Source organism: Lynx canadensis, chromosome A3, assembly GCF_007474595.2.
Source record: "Lynx canadensis isolate LIC74 chromosome A3, mLynCan4.pri.v2, whole genome shotgun sequence".
Classification (NCBI taxonomy): Eukaryota; Metazoa; Chordata; class Mammalia; order Carnivora; family Felidae; genus Lynx; species Lynx canadensis.
Window position 1 is genome coordinate 96,986,948 of NC_044305.1, and position 15,188 is coordinate 97,002,135.

The window sequence follows — 15,188 nt, forward strand, 5'->3', positions numbered from 1 at the left end:
TCGGCTCAGTTCATGATCTCATGACCCATGAGTTCGAGCCCTGTGTCAGGCTCTGTGCTGTTACCTCAGAGCCTGGAGCCTGGTTTGGATTCTTTCTCCCTTTCTCTCTGCCCCTCCCCCACTCATGCTCTGTCTCTGTCTCTCAAAAATCAATAAACGTTAAAAAAAATGCAATAGACATATTTGTATTGTAAAACAGAAGCAAAGGTTGGTTGTCTGATTCCCTCAGAATTCTGACCTTATTCCTGATTTCTGCTACTGTCAAGGAATCAGTGGTGTTTTTGTGAGTTTCAGTTATAGAGCCAGTTAATAACATTTATCACACTATGAAATCACTGTAACTCTATGCAGTTATCACATAGGTAAAATAGGTTTACATAGGGTCCGTCCTATATGGCCTGCCTGACAACTGCTATGGACTGAATCCTTTGCCTTCCCCTGTCCCTCAGTTTATATGTTGACATCCTAACCCCCAAAGTGATTATATTTGGAGATAAAGCTTTTAGGAGGTAATAAAGGTAAAAGGGGGCCATAAGGGTCAGGTCATACTCCTATAGAATTGGTGACCTTAAAAGAAAAGGAAGAGAGAGAAATGTATCTCTCTGCCATATAAGGACACAGCAAGAAGGTGACCTTCTGCTAGCCAGGAAATAAGCTCTCACCAGAACCCTAACATGTTGGCACCTTGGTCTTAGACTGCCAGCTTCCAGAACTGTGAGAAAATACATTTCCATTGTTTAAGCCAATCAGACTAAGGAATTTTGTTGACAATTACAACAACTGATCATGAAGATTTGAAAATTGAGTACATAGGGGCACTTGTACCCCAATGTTCATAGCAGCACTCTCAACAATAGCCAAATTATGGAAAGAGCCTAAATGTCCATCAACTGATGAATGGATAAAGAAATTGTGGTTTATATACACAATGGAATACTATGTGGCAATGAGAAAAAATGAAATATGGCCCTTTGTAGCAATGTGGATGGAACTGGAGAGTGTAATGCTAAGTGAAATAAGCCATACAGAGAAAGACAGATACCATATGGTTTCACTCTTATGTGGATCCTGAGAAACTTAACAGGAACCCATGGGGGAGGGGAAGGAAAAAAAAAAAAAAAAGAGGTTAGAGTGGGAGAGAGCCAAAGCATAAGAGACTGTTAAAAACTGAGAACAAACTGAGGGTTGATGGGGGGTGGGAGGGAGGGGAGGGTGGGTGATGGGTATTGAGGAGGGCACCTTTTGGGATGAGCACTGGGTGTTGTATGGAAACCAATTTGTCAATAAATTTCATTAAAAAAAAATAATAATAATATTTTCCCTGCCTTTAAATAAATTAAAAAAAAAAAGAAGGCTGGATTGTTTCTCAAAAGGAAATAGCTGAACATATTTTTCTTAATTCTCTTAAAACAAGATAGGGAAATATACAATAGGGAATCAGCCTTTAATGTATGGGCAACTTTGAACTGTCTACATGAAGAATATCTGCATTGAAACCTCTAAAAGACAGTTTTGATTGATGATAGATTTTGATCGATGATTTTCCTGTTTAGCCTTTTACAGATGATCCCTGTTATTTGTGTTTGAGGAAAGCTGGAGCGAAAGCTTTTTCAAAGCAACATATTAGTTTTACCTTCTCTTTACTTTTCCATATAGCAATTTGGGTAAGATAGTAAAAACAATTTTGCTTTGAATTTAGTTACAAGGTAATATTGTCTATGAGCAATAAGCCCACAATATGCTGAGATTTTGGTCTCTAAGTACCATTCTCTAATAAAAATAAGCATAGCTTTTTGTAAAAATGACTGATTACAGATCTGGGGGCAGGGAAAGTAAAAGAAGAGTTTAGGATGGAACTTGTGCCAGAAAGAAAGTAATTCTTAAAAAAAACTAATAATGAAAAGATAGGAACATGTTTAAATGACATAGAAGAAGGTTTGAATGAGCCTCCACCATCCAAGTCTAGATTAGTTCAGGTATCAAAATAAATGATAACAATGGATTATAAACCATTGAATAAAATAAGAATCCATGAAGTCATATTAGAAAGAAAGAAAGAAAGAAAGAAAGAAAGAAAGAAAGAAAGAAAGAAAGAAGAGGGAGGGAGGGAGAAAGAGAAGGAAGGAGGGGGAGAGGAGAGAAGGGAAGGATGGGGAAGGGAGAAAGCAAGCAGGCATGTAAACAGTGTTCATTTACAACTCACTGGTCAAAGTTCATGGGAAAGTGTTATTCTACAATGTGTATCTTTTCAAAGATATTTATTTGACTATCTATCTATCTATCTATCTATCTATCTATCTATCTAAATTGTGCTTAGTGTTATAAGACTAGAGAGCAAAATGACCAGATAGAATTAATACATATATTAGGCTTAAGTTTTATTTGTATAAAATTAGAAAAATAGCTGTTAAATGTCTGGAAAAGTCCAGTGAAATAAATGTCTTGTCAGTATTTTAGCTGATTGGATATTTACACAAAAGAGGTTTTCAATTTGAATTATTTCAAAATTATTTTTCTCTACTTTTATAGTTATTTTTAAATTATCCAAATGATTAGTTAACATGCTTTCTAAAAGTGTTAATGATGAATTTTCAAATCTCAACTGGATCTACATTTTAAAACAGTCACCAATATATGAGTTCCACAGGAGTCAACATTAAAGTCCTTAAAACATGGATGCTAGAATCCCAAGTTCACATCTAAGTTACATCATTCAGTAACTTTAGTCCTTGGTTTAGTTCAACTATCTTTGCCTATTTCACTATTTGTTAGTATTTATATTAAATGACAATGATTATTGTACTTTCCTCATAGGTTTATTATGAGTACAAAATGATTTAACATTTCTAAAAAGTCTTAGAACAGTGCTTGGCACATGGCAAGCTCTATATAAATATTTATTGAATAAAATTAGATATTCCAAAGCCTTTATGACATTAAGTTATATATTAAAATAGTGTTTGTCTCGTGATGTCCTGGTGTGGGCTCAAAATTCAGAAGTCTTCATTGTAAGATGTATAAGAATAATGAACATGTCTTTGTCTTGGCCTTACTTATCCGTGTTTTGGAGAGAATAATGACTGATCTTCTATTTCATACAATAATTATGAACTTAAATGAGACAATGGTAGTGAAAGTGCTTTAAATTTGAATAAAAAGTAAAGGCACTAAAAATTATCTTCTCAATATAATATTTGGGAAAATTAAACATTCCATTGGTAGAACAAGTTGGTAAATGAATCCATGCTTCAGATGGTTAGATTAAATAGACCATAAATAAGCACAGTAGTTTAGAGTAGGCATCAACAAACTTTTTTTTCCAAACGGAATATGTGGTAAATTTTTATCCATATTCAGTGGGCTTAACTCTGCCATTATAGTTAGGAAAGAATTGTGAACAGTATGTAAACAAGCAGGTATCCCTGTGTGTTACAAAAGATAATTTCATGTGCAATCTTTCTTTCTTTCTTCTTTCTTTTTTTTCTCTACTCTTTTCTTTTTTTTTTTAATTTAAATTCCAGTTACTTACCATACAGTGTAATAATAGTTTCAGGTGTACAATTTAGTGATTCAGCATTTCCATACAACACCCGGTGCTCATCACAGCAAGTGCACTCCTTAATCCCCATCATCTATTTTACACATCCCCCCACCCACCTCCCCTCTGGATATCATCAGTTTGTTCTCTACAGTTAAGAAACAGTTTCTTGTTTGCCTCCCTCTCTCTTTTGTTTTTCCCTTTGCTCATTTGTTTTGTTTCTTAAATTCCATATATAAATGATATGATATGCTATTTGTCTTTCTTTAGCATAATACTCTTTTGTTCCATCCATGTCATTGGAAAGGCAAGATTTTATTCCTTTTTATAGATGGCTTATATTCTGTTGTGTTTGTATGTGTGTGTGTGTGTGTGTGTGTGTATATATATATATATATATACACACACACATACACAATATGTACATATGCATATATGTATATATATGTATGTATGTGTATATATATACATATACACACACATCTTACATATTATTTTTCCATATATCAGTTGTGTGTGTGTGTGTGTGTATATATATATCAGGTGTGTGTGTGTGTGTGTGTGTGTATACACACACACACGTGTGTGTGTGAAGGCTTCTCAAACTATAAAGATTATTAATATTATTGCTGTTAGTGAAATGAAAGAGCACACATATTGATGGACATTTGGGCTTTTTCCATAATTTGCCTGTTGTTGATAATACAAAATTGGGGTGTGGGTATACCTTCTAGTTAGTATTTTTGTATTCTTTGGGTAAATACCTAGTAGTGCAATTGCTGCATGATAGGGTAGTTCTATTTTTAATTTTTTGAGGAATTTCCATACATTTTTCCATAGTGGCTGCACCAGTTTGTATTCCCATCAATAATATAAAAGGGTTCCCCTTTCGTCTCATCCTTAACAACACATGTTCTTTCTTGGGTTGTTGATTTTAGCCATTCTGACAGGTGTGAGGTGGTATCTCATTGTAGTTTTTATTTGCATATCCCTAATGATCAGTGTTGTTAAGCATCTTTTCATGTGTCTGCCGGCCATCTGGATGTCTTTGGAGAAATGTCTATTCATGCCTTTTCCCCTTTTTAAAGATAGATTATTTTTATTTTGGATGTTGGGTTTTAGAAGTTCTTTATATGCTTTTGATACTAACCCTTTACCAAATATGTCATTTGCAAAAGCTTCTCCCATTCCATAGGCTATCTTTTAGTTTTGTTGATTGTTTCCTTTGCTGTGCAGAAGATTTTTATTTTGATGAAGTCCCAATAGTTTATTTTTGCTTTTGTTTCCCTTGCCTCGGGAGTCATATGCAATCTTTCAACCACTGCTCAACTACATAAGAATGGACCTTGGGCCAGGAACAAGAGAGTATAAGTCCATACAGCCTGTGATTGGCTTATCACCTTCTGTGAGATTATCTTCCCTTGTTTCAAACTCAGTGTGTGCTCCTTTGTTCTGTTTAAGCTTATGCATCAATAGCCCCATCAAAAGTTGTCTCACCCCAAGTTATTTCCAACTCCTCAAGGGAGGACATGTCCTTCTACAAGAGGGTGCACATAGACCAGTTGGGGGAACCCACTAGCCATAAAGGGATGACACACTATTGGAGCTGAGCTTGCTCCATTTCTTTTCTGTGTGAGTAAAACTGTTGTTTTATCCAATGCTTGACTGTATTGTGTTTTTGTTATTGACTCTCATACCAAGATGCAGTGGAAAGAAGTGTTTGGACTTCTATTTCTGGTGGCTAGCTTTGTAATGCCTTTGTCATCTACATTGAGTTGGAGTCTGACCCTCACGTTGGTAACCAGTTCAACATGTGCTGCTAACTACTGCATTTAATAAAATTTTACAAAATTATGTCCACCCCTCATTTAGGGAATAAATTCTGGATATAGACTGGGTTTTAATCATTGCTTTGCCACTTAATTAATCAATGGCCTTGGAAAAATTACTGAACAGGTCACATTTGCTCTTCTGGGGGGAAAATGGGATTTAAGTAGTATTATCGATTTAGGACTTTTGTGAGCATTAAAAATGAGTTAAAGAGCCAAAACACTGAATTTTAATCCTGGAGCCTATTAATACTTACAAAAGTATATGTTATTTGTAGTAGATAATGCAAGGATAAAGAAGAGTTAGAATTTTGGAACATCGTATATTTCATTCGACATTCTCATCCATGTTTTAAATATCATATTGTTTCATAACTTAGGCCTTTGAGATTCTGGCATAACTATATGTGCCTATTCTAATGTCCAAATTGATTAACTCAAGTGAATTATTTGTCCAAAGCTGTATATCAAATTAATTATAGGTTATTGCCATTCTTAAATGAGTCAATGTGCATATAATTCTCTAGTTGCTAAGGAATATAAAGTATACCCAGTATTGTTTCATTATATTATATAAAGAGGATGATGGGTAGTGAGAAGTTCAGACACACACACACACACACACACACACACACACACACACACACAGTGTTTTGAGTCAAAGAACCACTGTTTATCTTGACTCTAACAGTTATTGCCCATGTTAAACTTAAAAACTACCTCTTTTCTCCATTTACTTATATATATGTTGAAAAGTACTTAGTCTAAAAGATTGCTGTGACCATAAAAGTAAGAGTGTGTCAAAGCACTTTCTAAACTGTTTTTCAAATAATAGTGACTACTAATTGATTGAGAAATTTGCTTTTTGTTAATATGAACCCAATATGTTTAAATAATAATGGCACACTATATGTTTACTGCAGAGGTAACAGAGCTTGTGCATTCATAGAAAGAATGTTTTGTTGGACACACAAGGCTAACACATTGAAATATGTAGTAGATTAACAGAAGTAAAAATTAATCTTGTCACTTTGGCGAGACGATGCTTCAGATGATCAGGAAAGTGGATAAAAAGTGAAGAATGAAATCAGTAGGGAACTCTTATCAATGAGAGATGTATGGAAGTGGAGACCTAATCTGGGTTTGGGAGAATGATTGAAATTCCAATACCAGTGATTTCCAACCCTACAAAAAATTCCAAAGCTTGGGACTCACCCTAGATTCTAATTGGTATTTTTTAGAATGTTTCCCATTATTGCAAACATGTAGCTGACTTGAAAACTGTTGTGTTAAATTAGCTTCTAGTTGCTGTAGAAGAACATGAGAGCTTGTTAAAAATGCGGAGTCTCAGGCCCAAACCAATACTCACTGATCTGGGCTCTGCCTATTAAAATTATACAAGTAATAGAAATAAGAGCACAGCTTAAAATAAAATTCCAAGTTGCCATCAGACAGAAATGTGCCCTTGCACTTCAAACCTTCTGCTCACCTTGGACATTCCAATAGGACTTGCCTCTTTCTTGTTCTACATTCTAATACTTGGAATCATCTTCTAATTAAAATTACATAGATTCATTAGTACTTCATAGTCAAATATACCATATATTTTTAAACTTTGGACAATATTCCCAAAGACCCATTTAGAAGCCAGAGCTGTTAGATCTCAAGCACCACCTCCATGAGCTGAGAGGACTGTTCACCTTCTTCACTTATGCTCAAAGTCGTACTATAATAATTCTTTTTTCCTCAAAGTGTTAAGGAACTCATAATATATAAACAGATCATCAGAGTATCATGGAATGAAGACACACTTTTGTAAACAGTAACAAGTTTGGAATCTTGAAGATAAAAACAAGAGTTCCTTACAGTAAGAAGTTATGATTTTTTTTAAGAGGAAGTACTTTTCATTGGTGAACATGGGATAGTAATTCATGCTCTTAGGGTTCTTAAATTGGACTTCCTGAATGACTTACCCCATGCCACTCGACATACCAATTAACCTCTCATGCCATTACAAAAATAAAATAGCTTGAAGAAGCAGGTATTGATTTCTGAGAAGTTAGACATCAAAATTTATTGATCAGGCAAGGCAATATTGACCAAAAAAACCCCCAAGAATAATATGTACTACAATAGAGGATGCATTTCTCTGTACATGATTTTGCAGTCTTATGCTAGAAATAGGGCTATTTAAAACAGTGAAGAGAAAGAAGTCCTCTGAAGATTTCCTTTATATCCTTTGCACTACATATCTCTGAGTAAAAGTGGATATGTTCTTCTTGTAAAATGCCAAAGAGCCCATTGTCATTTTCAGTGGAGGGAAACAGGGAGGCTTGCATTAAATTCAGATTAAAACTCTGCCTCTGTAAACATAACACAGGAGATACTCCACATGTGCAAACCAAGGGGGCAGCATAGAAAGACACTGAACTCACCTCCACCTTTGGACACAACAAATTTACAGCTACATGTGGAGTCATTTTCTTCTGAGAAGGACCTGACAACTAGGTGAAGAGTGCCTCCAACATGAAAGACAAAAGACACATCAAGGAGAGGCAGAGACATGACCTTGCTTGGGGCCCTCTGCTAGTCCCTTGATTCCAGAACACAGGCAGTGCCATGGACAAAATAGTTTCAGAGAGGGAGGAAAACCATAAGAGACTCTTGAATACAGAGAAAAAACTGAAGGTTGATGGCGGGGGCGGGGGGGTGGGCACAGAGGGGAAAATGGGTGATGGCCATTGAAGAGGGCAATTGTTGGGATGAGTGATGTTGTATGTATGTAAGTGATGAATTACAGGGATCTACCCCCAAACCCTATATATATATTTTTTATATATTTTATATATATATATATATATATATATATGTATATATATATATACATATATATATGAAACAATTCATGAGGAATGAATACATAATATATATAAATAATATATATAATATATATTTTTATATTATATATATATTTTTTATATTTTATATATATTTTTTATATATACAAAAGAAACAATTCAGGAGGAATGAATGAATGAATGAATGAACAAATAAATAAATAAATAGACTGGCAGCTTTCTTCACTGAATCTCATTTGAGATCAGACAGTTCAGACAGTTCGGGTGAAATCCTACAATATACTGCAAGCACATTTACATTAAAAGTTAGAAGTAAGGTTTTGTTTAAACACAAAGTATGAACTGTGAGTGATAAAGTTGACTCTGCCCAGAAAGTCAGGGAGATATATTGGAAGATACAAAAAATATTTCCTGATGCCCTTATCAAACCACAAAAAAATGACATAATTTGTGTGCATATAACATCTACCCTGCTTCCTGGAGGAGTTCTGCTCTATGAATTTGAAAAATAAATTATGTTTTATTTTAGGTTATATTTCATTTTCATGGTCAGTGATGAAATGATCTTTGAAGTTCCTTTGTGGCAGCAGAGAAACTCCTAAGTGTTGAATGTCTGTGTGAATTTGGGGTCAGTTTTGATTGTTTTGTTTTTATTCTCAGTATGGTTATATTTTCCTGTTTATTGGCACACATGGTATTAATTGATTAGATGTTGAGCATTGTGAATTTTACCTTGATGGATTCTGCGTGTCTCTGAATTCCTATAAATATTCCTGGGTTGTGTTCTGGCACACAGTTAAATTGTTTTAAACAGTTTGATCCCTTCAGAGATTGCTTTAAAAAAAAAAGTATGATTCACATACGAGAAAATGCACACTTTAAAAAAAATTTTTTAATGCTTATTTTTGAGGGAGAGACAGAGCCTGAGTGGGAGAAGGGAAGAGAGAGAGGGAGACACAGCATCTCAAGCAGGCCCCAGGCTCTGAGCTGTTCTCCCAGCACTCGTTGCGGGGCTCGAACCGGGAGATCGTGACCCCAAGCGAAATCGGCTGCTCAACTGACTGAGCCACCCAGGAGCCCTGTAAAATGCAGAATTTTAAAGTGTATATAATCCACTAGATATTTCCATATTCAAAAGTTATGCAAACGTTACTGATAACTAAATCCAGAACATTTATATCTTTCACAAAAAATAGCCCTGTACTCATTTGGAGCAGTAAGTAATCCCTGATTCCTTTACTCTCCACAGAAATTGGAACCGCTAATCTACTTTCTGCCTCTATAGATTTGCCGATTTGGACTCTTTTATATAAATGTAATCATACAGTGTATGGCTTTCTGTGACTGGCTTTTTTCACTTAACATAATGTTTTCAAGATTTATCAACATTGAACTATATATCTGTACTTTATTTCTTTTTTATGATTGACTAATATTAAGTTTATGGATTATACCATATTATGCATATTGATTTTTAACTGATGGGCTTCTGGGTTGTTTCTAAATTTTGGCTACTGTGAATAATCCTACTATGAACACTGGTACACAAGATTTTGTGTGAACATATATCACTAGTCCTTTTTGGTATATACCTGGGGGTAGAATTTCTGGATCATATGCAATTGCCAAACTGTGGTTCAAAAGTTGTTGAACCATTTTATTATTTCCGTCAGTGATTTATGATGGGAATTGCGACCCCAGCAGGTATAAAGTATCATCTCATTATATTTTTGGTTTCCATTTCCCTTAAAACTAATAAAACTGAGCATCTTTTTATGTGGTGATTGGTTGTTTGTATATCTTCCTGGGAAAAATATCTAGTCAAATTATTTATCCATTATTTAAAAAATGGACCATTTATTGTTGAATTGTAGTAATTGTTTATATATTATGTATACTAGAAACAGATATATGATTTGCAAATATTTTTCTTCATTCTGTGTATTGCCTTTTGCTGTCTTGATTGTGTACTTTAAATCATGAAAGATTTTAAATTTTGTGAAATAGAATTTATCGTTTTAGGTTTGTAATGCATTTAGATTTAATTTTTGTATGTAGTGGGAGGTAAGTTTCCAATTCAACCTATCTTTCTTTCTTTCTTTCTCCCTCTTTCTTTCTTTCTTTCTTTCTTTCTTTCTTTCTTTCTTTCTTTCTCTTTCTTTTCTTTCTTTCTTTCTTTCTTTCTTTCTTTCTTTCTTTCTTTCACCTGTTGATATCTAGGTGGCTCAGCAACATCTGTAGAAAATACTATTCACTATTTTCTTCCAAATTATATTGTCCTGGCAACACTGACAAAGAATCAGCTGACCATAAATGTACCCGTTTGTTTCAGAAACTCAATTCTATTACATAGAGCTATAGATCTATCCATATGCAAGTACAGCACTGCCTTGATTATTGTAGCTTTGTTGTAAGCTTTGTAATAGAAAATGTGATTTCCAGTAGTTTTCATCTTTCTAAAAAATTATTATGGCTATTATGTGTTCCTGCTTACATTTTGGGAATCAGTTTTTTTAATTTTTTCCAAAAAATTAGGCAGCTGGGATTTGGGTGAGGATTGAAGAATATTAGATCAATTTGGGAAGTATTCTCATCCTAACAATATTAATTCTTCTGACCCATAGATATGGGATGCAATTCCATTTATTTTAGTTTTATTTAATTTATTTTATAAAGTTTTGTAGTAGTTACTATACATGTATTTTACATTTTTTGTTATATGCATACCTAAGTATTTTGTTCTTTTTGATTTCTGTAAAATTGTTTTTTTTAATTTTTATTTTAGATAGTTCATTGATAATAAGTAGAAACACAATGTTATATTTATTTTTTACACTTCAATCTTGTTGAACTATTTATTAGCTGTAACATTTTCATGTGAATTCCATAGGATATTTTTACATACAAGATTAGGCCGTCTGTAGAAGGAGACTTTTACTTCTTCCTTTCCAATTAGGATGACATTAATTTATTTTTCTTGCCTAACTTCCCTGGATAGAAGTTCTAATACAATAGAAGTAAAAGTGAAGAAATCCTTTCATGGTCCTGATCTTAGATGTAAAGCTTTGAAGTTTTAATCATTAAGTATGCTATTGAAGGTGGGTTTTATTAGTTTGAAGAAATTTCTTTATATTTCTAGTTTGTTAGTGTTAATCCATGAAAGGATGTTAGATTTTAAGTGCTTTTTGTATATTTATTGAAATGATCATGTGACTTTTGTCCTCTCTTAACACAGCATATTACATTGATTGTTGTATGTTGAACTCACAATCTTGTATTCCCAGGATGAATTCCATTTGGTCATGTTGTATAATCATTTCTATACATTGCACAATTTTGCTTGCTAGTATTTTGTTGATGATTTTTGCATCTTTATTCATAAGATATATTGAACTATAGATTTGCTTTCTTGTAAAATGTTTGTTTTGTTTAGTTCTTCACACAATGCTGACCTAAGACAATGGGTTGAGAATTATTCCTTTCTGTTCTAACTTTTGGAAGAGTTTATAAAGAATTAATAGTAATCCCTCTTTAAATGTTTGGAAGAATTCAGCACTGAACCCATCTGGCACTGAGCTTTTCTTTGTGAGTAGTTATTATTTTTATTGTTATTACAAATTCAATCGCATTACATTTTATACATTTATTTATAATTTCTATTTTTCTTAAGTCATCTTGGTAAAATATGTCTTTCTCAGAATTTATCGATTTTATTTAGCTTATCTAATTTGTAGTTATGAAATTCTTCATACTATTCTCTTATAATCCACTTTATTTCTATAAAATCAGTAGTAATGCACACACTTATATTCATGATTTTAGTAATTTGGCTATTTTCTCTTTTTGTTCTGTTATTCTAGTTAAAGGCTTATCAATTTTGCTGATATTTTTAGAAAAACAAACTTTTGCTTGATTTTATTTTTTTATTCTCTAATTTGTTTCAAAGAATTATTAGCAACTAATAATTATTATATCTGTCCTCCTTGGTTTGGGTTAAATTTGCATTTTTTCCGTTTTTTTCAAGTTGGAAGAAAATTAACCTATTGGTTTGAAATCTTTCTTCATAATGATTTCTAATTTCATTCTATTTTGATCATGCTAAGTCTCTTAAACTTGGCATGTGTTTTATAGTTGCTGGACATTTCAGTTCAAACTAGCCATGTTTCAGGTGCTCAATAAACTAATGTGGCTAGTGGACTCTACTGGATACCAACATTGTAGCAGCTTCAGTTCCTTATTGAATCTTCCATACTTAATTAATTTCACCTCAACAGTAAGTTTTGTTATCCTAATAAAAGCTACCCATTTTTCTCTTCTTTATATATATATATATATATATGAAATTTATTGACAAATTGGTTTCCATACAACACCCAGTGCTCATCCCAAAAGGTGCCCTCCTCAATACCCATCACCCACCCTCCCCTCCCTCCCACCCCCCATCAACCCTCAGTTTGTTCTCAGTTTTTAACAGTCTCTTATGCTTTGGCTCTCTCCCACTCTAACGTCTTTTTTTTTTTTTTCTTCCCCTCCCCCGTGGGTTCCTGTTGAGTTTCTCAGGATCCACATAAGAGTGAAACCATATGGTATCTGTGTTTCTCTGTATGGCTTATTTCACTTAGCATCACACTCTCCAGTTCCATCCACGTTGCTACAAAAGGCCATATTTCATTTTTTCTCATTGCTACGTAGTATTCCATTGTGTATATAAACCACAATTTCTTTATCCATTCATCAGTTGATGGACATTTAGGCTCTTTCCATAATTTGGCTATTGTTGAGAGTGCTGCTATGAACATTGGGGTACAAGTGCCCCTATGCATCAGTACTCCTGTATCCCTTGGGTAAATTCCTAGCAGTGCCATTGCTGGGTCATAGGGTAGGTCTATTTTTAATTTTCTGAGGAACCTCCACACTGCTTTCCAGAGCGGCTGCACCAATTTGCATTCCCACCAACAGTGCAAGAGGGTTCCCGTTTCTCCACATCCTCTCCAGCATCTAGAGTCTCCTGATTTGTTCATTTTGGCCACTCTGACTGGCGTGAGGTGATACCTGAGTGTGGTTTTGATTTGTATTTCCCTGATAAGGAGCGACGCTGAACATCTTTTCATGTGCCTGTTGGCCATCCGGATGTCTTCTTTAGAGAAGTGTCTATTCATGTTTTCTGCCCATTTCTTCACTGGGTTATTTGTTTTTCGGGTGTGGAGTTTGGTGAGCTCTTTATAGATTTTGGATACTAGCCCTTTGTCCGATATGTCATTTGCAAATATCTTTTCCCATTCCGTTGGTTGCCTTTTAGTTTTGTTGGTTGTTTCCTTTGCTGTGCAGAAGCTTTTTATCTTCATAAGGTCCCAGCAGTTCACTTTTGCTTTTAATTCCCTTGCCTTTGGGGATGTGTCGAGTAAGAGATTGCTACGGCTGAGGTCAGAGAGGTCTTTTCCTGCTTTCTCCTCTAAGGTTCTGATGGTTTCCTGTCTCACATTTAGGTCCTTTATCCATTTTGAGTTTATTTTTGTAAATGGTGTGAGAAAGTGGTCTAGTTTCAACCTTCTGCATGTTGCTGTCCAGTTCTCCCAGCACCATTTGTTAAAGAGGCTGTCTTTTTTCCATTGGATGTTCTTTCCTGCTTTGTCAAAGAATAGTTGGCCATACGTTTGTGGGTCTAGTTCTGGGGTTTCTATTCTATTCCATTGGTCTGTGTGTCTGTTTTTGTGCCAATACCATGCTGTCTTGATGATGACAGCTTTGTAGTAGAGGCTAAAGTCTGGGATTGTGATGCCTCCTGCTTTGGTCTTCTTCTTCAAAATTCCTTTGGCTATTCGGGGCCTTTTGTGATTCCATATGAATTTTAGGATTGCTTGTTCTAGTTTTGAGAAGAATGCTGGTGCAATTTTGATTGGGATTGCATTGAATGTGTAGATAGCTTTGGGTAGTATTGACATTTTGACAATATTTATTTTTCCAATCCATGAGCAGGGAATGTCTTTCCATTTCTTTAAATCTTCTTCAATTACCTTCATAAGCTTTCTATAGTTTTCAGCATACAGATCCTTTACATCTTTGGTTAGATTTATTCCTAGGTATTTTATGCTTCTTGGTGCAATTGTGAATGGGATCAGTTTCTTTATTTGTCTTTCTGTTGCTTCATTGTTAGTGTATAAGAATGCAACTGATTTCTGTACATTGATTTTGTATCCTGCAACTTTGCTGAATTCATGTATCAGTTCTAGCAGACTTTGGGTGGAGTCTATCGGATTTTCCATGTATAATATCATGTCATCTGCAAAAAGCGAAAGCTTGACTTCATCTTTGCCAATTTGGATGCCTTTGATTTCCTTTTGTTGTCTGATTGCTGATGCTAGAACTTCCAGCACTATGTTAAACAACAGCGGTGAGAGTGGGCATCCCTGTCGTGTTCCTGATCTCAGGGAAAAAGCTCTCAGTTTTTCCCCATTGAGGATGATGTTAGCTGTGGGCTTTTCATAAATGGCTTTTATGATCTTTAAGTATGTTCCTTCTATCCCGACTTTCTCAAGGGTTTTTATTAAGAAAGGGTGCTGGATTTTGTCAAAGGCCTTTTCTGCATCGATTGACAGGATCATATGGTTCTTCTCTTTTTTTTTGTTAATGTAATGTATCACGTTGATTGATTTGCGAATGTTGAACCAGCCCTGCATCCCAGGAATGAATCCCACTTGATCATGGTGAATAATTCTTTTTATATGCTGTTGAATTCGATTTGCTAGTATCTTATTGAGAATTTTTGCATCCATATTCATCAGGGATATTGGCCTGTAGTTCTCTTTTTTTACTGGGTCTCTGTCTGGTTTAGGAATCAAAGTAATACTGGCTTCATAGAATGAGTCTGGAAGTTTTCCTTCCCTTTCTATTTCTTGGAATAGCTTGAGAAGGATAGGTATTATCTCTGCTTTAAACGTCTGGTAGAACTCCCCTGGGAAGCCA